Consider the following 11,062-nt stretch of genomic DNA (forward strand, 5'->3'; position numbering starts at 1 on the left):
GCACGAGGGGGAGCTGGCCGCCCCGGGCAGGGATCTAAGGACGAGGGGCTGGGAAGGGCTCCGAAGGGGGCTGTGTGGGGGAGCGCTCGGGGGGGGGGGCTCTGTGAGGGAGGAGTTGTGGGGGAGCGCTCGGGGGGGGGGCTCTGTGAGGGAGGAGTTGTGGGGGAGCGCTCGGGGGGGGGGCTCTGTGAGGGAGGAGTTGTGGGGGAGCGCTCGGGGGGGGGGCTCTGTGAGGGAGGAGTTGTGGGGGAGCGCTCGGGGGGGGGGGCTCTGTGAGGGAGGAGTTGTGGGGGAGCGCTCGGGGGGGGGGCTCTGTGAGGGAGGAGTTGTGGGGGAGCGCTCGGGGGGGGGGCTCTGTGAGGGAGGAGTTGTGGGGGAGCGCTCGGGGGGGGGGCTCTGTGAGGGAGGAGTTGTGGGGGAGCGCTCGGGGGGGGGGGCTCTGTGAGGGAGGAGTTGTGGGGGAGCGCTCGGGGGGGGGGCTCTGTGAGGGAGGAGTTGTGGGGGAGCGCTCGGGGGGGGGCTCTGTGAGGGAGGAGTTGTGGGGGAGCGCTCGGGGGGGGGGCTCTGTGAGGGAGGAGTTGTGGGGGAGCGCTCGGGGGGGGGGCTCTGTGAGGGAGGAGTTGTGGGGGAGCGCTCGGGGGGGGGGGCTCTGTGAGGGAGGAGTTGTGGGGGAGCGCTCGGGGGGGGGGGGCTCTGTGAGGGAGGAGTTGTGGGGGAGCGCTCGGGGGGGGGGGCTCTGTGAGGGAGGAGTTGTGGGGGAGCGCTCGGGGGGGGGGGCTCTGTGAGGGAGGAGTTGTGGGGGAGCGCTCGGGGGGGGGGGCTCTGTGAGGGAGGAGTTGTGGGGGAGCGCTCGGGGGGGGGGGCTCTGTGAGGGAGGAGTTGTGGGGGAGCGCTCGGGGGGGGGGCTCTGTGAGGGAGGAGTTGTGGGGGAGCGCTCGGGGGGGGGGGCTCTGTGAGGGAGGAGTTGTGGGGGAGCGCTCGGGGGGGGGGCTCTGTGAGGGAGGAGTTGTGGGGGAGCGCTCGGGGGGGGGCTCTGTGAGGGAGGAGTTGTGGGGGAGCGCTCGGGGGGGGGCTCTGTGAGGGAGGAGTTGTGGGGGAGCGCTCGGGGGGGGGCTCTGTGAGGGAGGAGTTGTGGGGGAGCGCTCGGGGGGGGGCTCTGTGAGGGAGGAGTTGTGGGGGAGCGCTCGGGGGGGGGCTCTGTGAGGGAGGAGTTGTGGGGGAGCGCTCGGGGGGGGGCTCTGTGAGGGAGGAGTTGTGGGGGAGCGCTCGGGGGGGGGCTCTGTGAGGGAGGAGTTGTGGGGGAGCGCTCGGGGGGGGGCTCTGTGAGGGAGGAGTTGTGGGGGAGCGCTCGGGGGGGGCTCTGTGAGGGAGGAGTTGGGGGGAGCGCTCGGGGAGCTGGGGAGCGCTCAGAGGGGGACTCTGTGGGGCTGGGCTGGGGGAGCACTGGGGGGGCTCTGTGATTGGGAAGTGAAGACAGCTGCGGTGGGGGAGGGGAGCCCTGTGGCCCTTGAGTAGTTTGGGGGCGGAGGGGTGCTATAGTCTGGCTCCATTAGCCCCGCTAGTTGGGGCTGTTCCTTCTCCCATCATTGCTTGTTCCTAGGCCCCAGGGGTTCTCATTGGCTCTGTTCGCCCATCTCATTGAGTAGGCGACTTCTTCCCAAGGATCCTGGCCAGGCAGTGGTGCTGTGGGGAGGCCTGGCCAGGCATCTGCTTCTCCACAAATCTTCTGCCACGTGGTTAAATAAGCCTCCACCAGGCCTGAATGTCAGTAGTGGCCCTAATGCCAGAAACAACCAGCTTCAAGCTCTTGCTGGAGAGAGGGCCAGTGATCAGACAGGCTGCAGTGAAGCCCAGATGAAGAGGCAGCCTTTAAAGGTAACTCGGATCAAAGGTATTCAGAGCTTTGCAAATAGCCACCAGAAGAGGGAGCCAATGCAGAAGCACAACCCAGTTCAATATGCTTCTGCCAGACCACTCCAATCAGAAATACATGGCTGCATTCTGGGTAAGCTAGAGCAGGGTAGGCAACCTATGGCATGCTTGTCAAAGGTGGCGTGCAAGCTGATTTTCAGTGGCACTCACACTGCCCAGATCCTGGCCGCTGGTCCAGGGGGCTCTGCATTTTAATTTAATTTTAAATGAAGCTTCTTAAACATTTTAAAAACCTTATTTATTTTACATACAACAATACTTTAGTTATATATTATAGACTTATAGAAAAAGACCTTCTAGAAATGTTAAAATGTATTACTGGCACGCAAAACCTTAAATTAGAGTGAATAAATGAAGACTGGGCACACCACTTCCGAAAGGTTGCCAACCCCTGATCTAGAGCTTCTGTGTCACTTTCCTGGTTAGTGAAAATTAAAACTGGTTGCCTTAATCAAGCATAGAATGGAAGAAGGGAGGATCAAGGCATGGTCTGTATCTGAGAGGAGGGGGCATAACATTATTTCTGATTAGGTGATTTGTGATGGGCTTAATGTCATTTAAACAGATCAAACATGATTTAATAATAAACAATGTGTTACACTATTTAGTGCCACTTGATCCAATATCCATGTCAAATTTAACTTCTGTCCATAAAATGATGAACAAATAGAGAAGAAAATCACAAAACATCTACCACCCTTACATTGAGCATTGCCCTACTCCACAAGTAGTCCTACTCAAATCAGTGGGACCACTTTCATAGTAAGATATTACTCAATGCAAGTAAGAATGGCAGAGTCTGGCCTCTGGAGAGAATGGAACTATGATTAATAGGAAGCATTGGCAGTGAATACAGAATAAGTCTTGTCAGACAGATCTGTTAGCTTTAAAAAAAAATAGCAAATAACAAATTATTTACATTAGTATTCCATGCTATGTTCCACGAAATCTTAATTGAAATATTAATTCAAATTGACTTGGATAGGAAGACTCATATGGATGGATCCATATCACTGATGATCTTCAAAAGGGACAAGACACCATGTTAATGAAGTTTGTAAATGTTACTAAATTGAGAGATCTGCAGACAGTACCAATGGCAGAGAAATAAAAAGTATCTAGAAATATAGAAACAGAATGAAATTCAACTTGGGAAAATGTAGCTAATATGATACACCTGGAGGAAAATTATCCTAAAACAAGACACTGAATGGGAAGAAGAAACCTGAGAAGCATGAATGGGTGAAAGAGACCAAGGTGGTGAGGGTTTACAGAAAAGTAGACAGGAGTTGCAATGTGATATGGCTGCAAAGGTTTTGTACTGCACCTATTGAGGCACCACATCCCAAAGCAGGGAGAGATTAGTTCCTCTCTATAAAGCTGTAATGCAACATAGAACCCCGTGATGCTTTTTATACAGAATCACACAGGTTAATTTGTACATGATTCAACAGCTCAAGGGCAAAGATACCTCAAGGTGATGAACTATAGAAAGAAGAGAATACATTTTGTGAGAACTGTTCAGTAGCATCTCTTCCTGTGTAACAATTCCCAGGAGGAAGTTATTCAACATCTAAATCACTAGGATAAGAAAATGAAATAATATAAATCAAATAAGGCCTCAAGAAAACAACAGCTCTCGCGGGCATCAGCTGTGTGTTTGACCCTAGCTGCCATGAGCATTGGGAATGCTACCCATCTACCATCAGTCCCATGACAGAGACTGTTTGGGCAACATTGAAAATACAGGGGTAAGCCAATGAACAGTTTAAGATGAAAGATGACAGACAATGTTGACCACTTGCAACACAGATGAATACAACCATTTTATTGTTGCAACAAAACCTCAGGATCAGCTGTTTCAAAGGTCATGGAACGAGCCAACAGAGAGCATAAGACAAAACATCACTCATTTGTCATTTGAGACCCACACAGCTCATTTGTTATAAACTGAATTAAAAACATTCTGCACAATGTAATAATTCACTCGGATGCAAACTTTCATAATCCTGTAAAACACTTAAGTGTTTCAAATGACAAAATGTAACAGACATCTATCCACCTCAGCTGGTAAAAGGAGATGCACCAAAAGATAAGCAAATAGCTGTGCAAGCCTTAGGTCTGGTCTACACTTAAAAATTAGAACAAACAAGCTATGTCACTGAGTTCTGTGAAAAATGTTGTGCCCTGTCTGTTGTAGTTAAGTTAACCTATTTTCTCCTGTAGATGTGGATAGGTCAATGTGAGAATTCTTCTGTCAACCTAGCTACTGCCTCTCAGAGAGGTGGATTAATTACTTTGACAGAAAAACCCCTTCTGTCAATGTAGGAAGTGTCTACACTACGCAGCACAGCTGCAGCACCATAGCTGTGCTGCTTTAGCAGTTGTATTGTGGACATACCCTCTGTGTGGCTCAAGAGCTTGTCTCTCTCACCGACAGAAGTTGGTCCAATAAAAGATATTACTTCACCCACCTTGTCTCTTTAATATTCTCTAGAGTCAGATAACCCCAGCTACTATGCAGTCCTCAGAGGCTATGTCTTCACTACAAAAAGGTGTGGTTTTGTATTGAGAATAGCTGTTGTGATGTAAAAGCCTAGTGAAGGCAAGTTGAGTTATACCTTGATATAGCTAGTGTACGTTAACCCCATGCCCCTCTCCCTGCTTGGGCTTGATCGCCATTAGTTACATCAAGGAAAAAACTACAGTGCTTTATCTTCACTAGGATGTTACATTGAGAGGGCTATGTCAATGGATGAGCATCATGGTGCCTAACTTTCAGGTGCCTATAAAATCACAGGCACGCTACTGTGATCCACGAAGCCTGAATTAGGCACCTAGGTTTCTGTACAATGAATGGGGAGATACGTGCCTTAGAATGTGATCCACAAAGCCACCACAGTAGGCAGGGAGCTGCCTAAGCTAGCCAATGGGAGATACTGACAAGAGGAGAGTATGTTAAGCCCTGACCCTCTCTCAGAGACAGGTGCTTAAGTACAGGATGTAGGGAAGTGCTCTCTGATCCATGAACCAGGGGAAGATAGGTGTTTGGCTGCCTAAGTTGTGTTCTGAGGCCTGATATAATAGGTGTACTGGGAGGCCATTTACTGGACTAGGCCCTTCAGGCAAGTTCACATACGAGTGGGGAGGGAGACCCCCTCCTTATAACATTTAGTCAAGTGGAGAAGGTATTCATTCTGAATGTGGGAGGCCCCTCATTCAACTGTCTCCCCGCACAGGAGAAAGGATTTGAACAGGGATCTTCCCCCATCAGGTGAATGCCATAACCATTAGGCTATGGAGTCATTCTAACTCTTTGGCCCAGTTAATGTTTCACACTGGCTGGAGTGGCTCATGAACATGAGTGCCAATCTCAGGGAAGACTGTCAAAAGGCAGGGCAGAAACCCCAGACTGGCTGGTTGTTCTGTAATTGTTTCACCAATCCACTAAAAAATGTGAACTCCAAAAGCACTATAGCAGTTTTATCATGGAGTCACAGCCAGTCTCCTTGGGCATTCCAGTTTATCTTGCCACCTGGGTAAGCTGGACTATGTGATAGATCAGGGGTGGCCAACCTGAGCCTGAGAAGGAGCCAGAATTTACCAACGTACATTGCCAAAGAGCTACAGTAATACGTAAGTATCCCCCCCCATCAGCTCCCCCACCCTGCTCCCAGTGCCTCCTGTCCACCAGCAGCCGATCAGCTTCTCCCACTCCCTCCCTCCCTCACAAACAGCTGTTTTGTGGTGTACAGGAGCCTCGGAGAGGGAGGACTGAGGGCTTAGCAGGCTCGGGGAGAGGGCAGGAAGGAGTGGAGTGGGGGCAGGGCCTGTGGTAGAGCCAGGGGTTGAGCAGTGAGCACCCCCGGCACATTGGAAATTAGGCACCTGTAGCTCCAGCCCTGGAGTTGGTGCCTATATATTTCTATCTATCTATCTATCTATAAAAACAAAAATAGGCTACTTTTAATAAGAAAATATTAAAAACAAGTTTATTAGCATCCTTAGTCAGTACAATTTAAAAAAGAGAGAAGTGAACAAGTGAAACTAAAGAATCACCAACAGGCCTTTAATGATCCTTGATATCTATATCTATCTACATACACACTCCAAATTGTAAACTTAAGTAAGTTATGCAACCTGTGTTCCTATCATTGGCAACTTTATCTTCCCCTCACCATGTGGTTTGTTCCACACCCTCCCACTACATCTTGTTCCAATTTAGACAGGAAGTGATTCAGAGCAAGGACAGATATGTTTGTGCAATTACAAGCAAAATGGCACTCCAATCCTACCTGGCGCCTCTGGGCATTACTGTCATATAAACAAACCAGTTTCTCCTCACAAAGGCCAACATAAAATTTTCGACATGGTGGCACTCCATTGTTTAAAAGTGTAGCTGTGGGAAGGGTTTGATGGGAAACACTCTAACATGTCCATAAGGCTCCTCCTGAGTTTTAAGTTTTCTGTGTGAGTCGTTCACGTTTGTGACATCTTGTGATATAGGGTCATTGCTATGTTGTGACAACTTGTGATTTAGGGTCACTTACTAGTTAGAGGCTTGTGTCAAATATTTAGGTCTTAGGTCATAGTTAGTTTAGCTAAGCGGTTGTTTTACAGGCCTCAGGCCTATGTTACAACATTAATTCTTATATTTCACCTCTATGTACTAAATATACTGGTATCTTTTATCCTTAGCTACACAGGGAAAGCTGTTAATCAAATGGACTCTGGCAAACATTGGACATAAAACTGCATGCACTGAGTAAGCCCCCTGCTCCTCATTGCCACTCTTCTCCTGTGACCCATAACTCTGGGTCTCCCAGTCTATGCATTCCTAGTCTATGCGGAGCATTTTTGTTCTGTATCTGTCTATGGTTAGCTTAGCAGCGCTGCTCTCAGCAGAGCTGATGTAAAGAGCAAAGACCTCAGACGTTATTTCAGATAGTAAAGGTGGGAAACCAGGCAGGCTGCATGATGATCAGAATGGCTTAATGTGTAAGTTATGTAATGACATCTTTAATCACATACATTATACAGACAAACCTCTATCCTTATGCAATAAAAATACTTGTGTATGAAGACTCACACACAGACTATTTTGTGCAAAAGACAATCAACTGCAAGATGGTTGGTCTTCCTCCCCATAAGCTGCCACAAACATCCTCAGCCAAAATCGAATTTGAAATGTTGAGTCCTCACTATCTACCAAGATTTGAGTCTGGTGCAGGTTAAAGCTCCATGCCTTTCACTTCAGTACAGAAACTACTGCAGGTACTGAATCCACTAGGAGGATTGCTTTGTACCTGAAGAAAGGAGTGTCCACTTAAAATGAGGGAAAAGCTAAGACCCTCCAACAAAAAGGATTAGGTCCAGCATTTCATAGGGTCATAGAGGTTAAGTCCACAAAGGACTATTACATCATCTAGTCTGACCTCCTGTATAACACAGGCCATTACATTTCACCCAGTTATCCCTGTATTGAGCACCACAACTTATGTTTGGCTAAAGTATATCTAGCATTCACAGGAATCCAAGTAGAAATTGTAAACCCAGCAGGAAAATATATTAGAGGGGTAGCTGTGTTAGTCTGGATCTGTAAAAGCGGCAAAGAGTGAATACCCACATCGTCGGATGCATGTAGTGGAAATTTCCAGAGGCAGGTATAAATATGCAAGCAAGAATCAGGCTAGGGATAACGAGATTAGTTCAATCAGGGAGGATGAGGCCCTCTTCTAGCAGTTGAGGTGTTGGACCCCAAACCAAAATGGAGTCACATGTACTAACTTTTCCTTAACAGTGTGAACACCAAGGGAGGAGAAGTTGCTCCAACCCCTCAGACAGAGACCAACACCTACAAGATCTTCACCTAGCATTCTCAAAACTACAATACCCACACAAGGAAATAAGGAAACAGATCAACAAAGCCAGATGTGCAGAGAAGCCTCCTGCTGCAAGACCAGCCCAAGAAAGAAACCAACAGAACTCCACTGGCCATCACATACCATCCTCAGCTAAAACCTCTCCAACTCATCGTCAGTGATCTACAACCCATCCTGGACAACGATCCCTCACTTTCACAGGCCTTGGGAGGCAGGCCAGTCCTCGCCCACAGACAACCCGCCAACCTGAAGCATATTCTCACCAGCAACTACACGCCACACCATAGTAACTCTAACTCATGAACCAATCTATGCAACAAACCTCGATGCCAACTCTGCCCACATATCTACACCAGCAACCCCATCACAGGACCTAACCAGATCAGCCACACCATCACTGGTTCATTCACCTGCACGTCCACCAATGTAATATACACCATCATGTGCCAGCAATGCCCCTCTGCTATGTACATGTATATGCCAAACTGGACAGTCCCTACGTAAAAGGATAAATGGACACAAATCAGATATTAGGAATGGCAATATACAAAAATCTGTAGGAGAACACTTCAACCTCCCTGGGCACACAATAGCAGATTTAAAAGGTAGCCATCCTGCAGCATAAAAACTTCAGGACCAGACTTCAAAGAGAAACTGCTGAGCTTCAGTTCATTTGCAAATTTGACACCATCAGCTCAGGATTAAACAAAGACTGTGAATGGCTAGCCAACTACGAAAGCAGTTTCTCCTCCCTTGGTGTTCACACCTCAACTGCTAGAAGAGGGCCTCATCCTCCCTGATTGAACTAACCTCGTTATCCCTAGCCTGATTCTTGCTTGTATATTTATACCTACCTCTGGAAATTTCCACTACATGCATCCGACGAAGTGGGTATTCACCCATGAAAGCTCATGCTCCAATACGTCTGTTAGTCTATAGACTGTTAGTCTATAGTCTGTTAGTCTGCCACAGGACTCTCTGCCGCTTTTACAGGAAAATATAGGCACTTTTAACATCTGTGTGGAATTACCAAACAGCACAGAGATCCAAGAAGCCTTTTCAGCATGAGGTTTTATTCACATTTATTCTTTTTATTTATTATTTGTATAGTGGTAGCACCCAACGGCCCCAACTGGAATCACTCTACCATTCTGCAAGCACACAGGAGGACATCATCCATGCCCTGAAGAGTTTATAATTGCATCAACATTTATACACTGTATTCTTTTCCATACATAAAGACTTAGACACATACCCCTTTACGCACTGAAAATAATTAATCTGAAGTCTCTTTCTGACACAGTTTGATCCACATATAACTTTATAACTGAAATCAGCTTAAGCTACTAAAGTATCTTCTGCTTCTTTCTTCCTTCCCCACCGGTCCTCCAAAAGGAAATTTTCAGCTAAAAACTTTAGCTCAATGTTAAGGTTGCCAGATAACCTAAGTATTGCTTAAGCTACATGCCAGGTATGTTAGTTAATAAAACAAAGCATGGAGATAATCGGTCACCTTAGCGCAGATACAGGATGTAATCTTTAGGTATTTCTAATTTGCCTCTCACTATAATGTCCAGTTATAATATGAAAATTCACATTAAACCATCAAATATACATACATTGATCCTTTTTTCTCATTGGTTGTTCTTTCTGTGCTAGGTGACGATTACCAGTTTAATATTTTTGGTATGGCAGGGAACTTGAGTGTCCCATGTATTCTCCAATGCATTTTGCTTTCTGCCCCTCTTCTCCCCTTTCCACCTCCACTCTAAGGAGCGGAGAGAGGTCTCTAAGGAAATGAGCCCAAAAAGATGCCAATGGTTGTTTTTGGGTAGGCAGAAGAGGGAGGGCAGGTGGGTATGATGATACATTTTTACAGAGGGAGGCGGAGGAGAACAGGCAGAGAGCAGAGCGGGCCCTGAACTGCTGTGCTCTTCACAGGCTAATAGGTGCCATTCTCTCCTTTTTACTCCCTGCTCTCCTCCTGTGAAAGGTGCATCCATCCCAAGTTTGCATGCCCTCCTTCCCCAACAGCAACTATCAGCTCCAGGGCAGTTAAGTTCCCACTCTCAGAGGCTTCTCTCTGCTCATTAAGGGTAGAGGGAGAGAAGAGCAGAGCCTAAGGGCCTTGTGGGCCTGAGGAAGGCAAGTGTGGTGGAGGCAGTAACAAAGGAAACCAAAGGTAGGGCCAGCCTAAACCAAGTGAATTGGGAAGGGGGGGATCCACCAACATTAAGTGAATTTGGGGAACCTTGGCAGGGACCATCCCTCTTCCCCCAAACCGTTATCTTTCCATGAGACGCCCAGGTAGGGACCCACTACCCTTGTCTCTAACAGATTGGTTTATTTGATTCACACAGCAAGAAAATGTCTTTAACCTGTTTTAGTTTAAAAACATTATCTACCATCAGTTATGACACAGCACACAACAAAACACAGGTGTTCCACATTGTGGTTATTTGTTACACATTTTGATGCCTTCTGGGAGATGTGTGATATGGTGTAGGAAGTTAATTTCATAACAACAACAAATAGAGCAGATGCAGTAGGTATTCTGTATGGAGCATAGAATTTGTCCTGACATAGGAAGAGAGATGGAATATATGAGGATATATCGGAGTTAAAGCAATTCTAGATAAAATGTTTACGTACTGTCTAAATAATGTAGGAATTGTTAGTCATGTTCAATTAGAATGGGTAGGTGGAAGAGGTCTGGCAGTGTCTGTATGATGCAATTTGCTTCAATAATTACATCTACTGGTGATGTGTTTGTCACAAGTAGAGATGGGCCAAGACCCAATTATCTGAATAGCTCAGCTTCAGCCCATTGCTCAGACTTGGAACAGAACTAACATACCACATCAACACCCTAAAAACTTTGAGGAGATCCAGACCCAATTCCAGACTACCCAGATGAGAGAACAGCTATATCTAGTGATTATATACTTAAATGTATGCAGAGAGACTACACCTTATCTGACAGGGCTGAGAATTTCCCTTCCTGAAATGTTGAATGCAGTGCTGTCTATTGAGAGTTGTTATTCCAATAGCAGCCACAGACCTGAGCTCCATTGTGCCAGGAACTGTATAAACATAACACAAATGTGGTCGCAAGAGTACAGGATGAGAGGGCCTAGACTAGTGCACCTGGAGCCAACTCCTCTGGAAATATCTGGCATGCACACCAGAAAGCAAGCCAGATTTTTTTGGCTGCAACAACACTTCACTGGAGAGAATGGAAGCTCTCC

The sequence above is a fragment of the Eretmochelys imbricata genome, chromosome 6 (genome assembly GCF_965152235.1).
Source record: "Eretmochelys imbricata isolate rEreImb1 chromosome 6, rEreImb1.hap1, whole genome shotgun sequence".
Classification (NCBI taxonomy): Eukaryota; Metazoa; Chordata; order Testudines; family Cheloniidae; genus Eretmochelys; species Eretmochelys imbricata.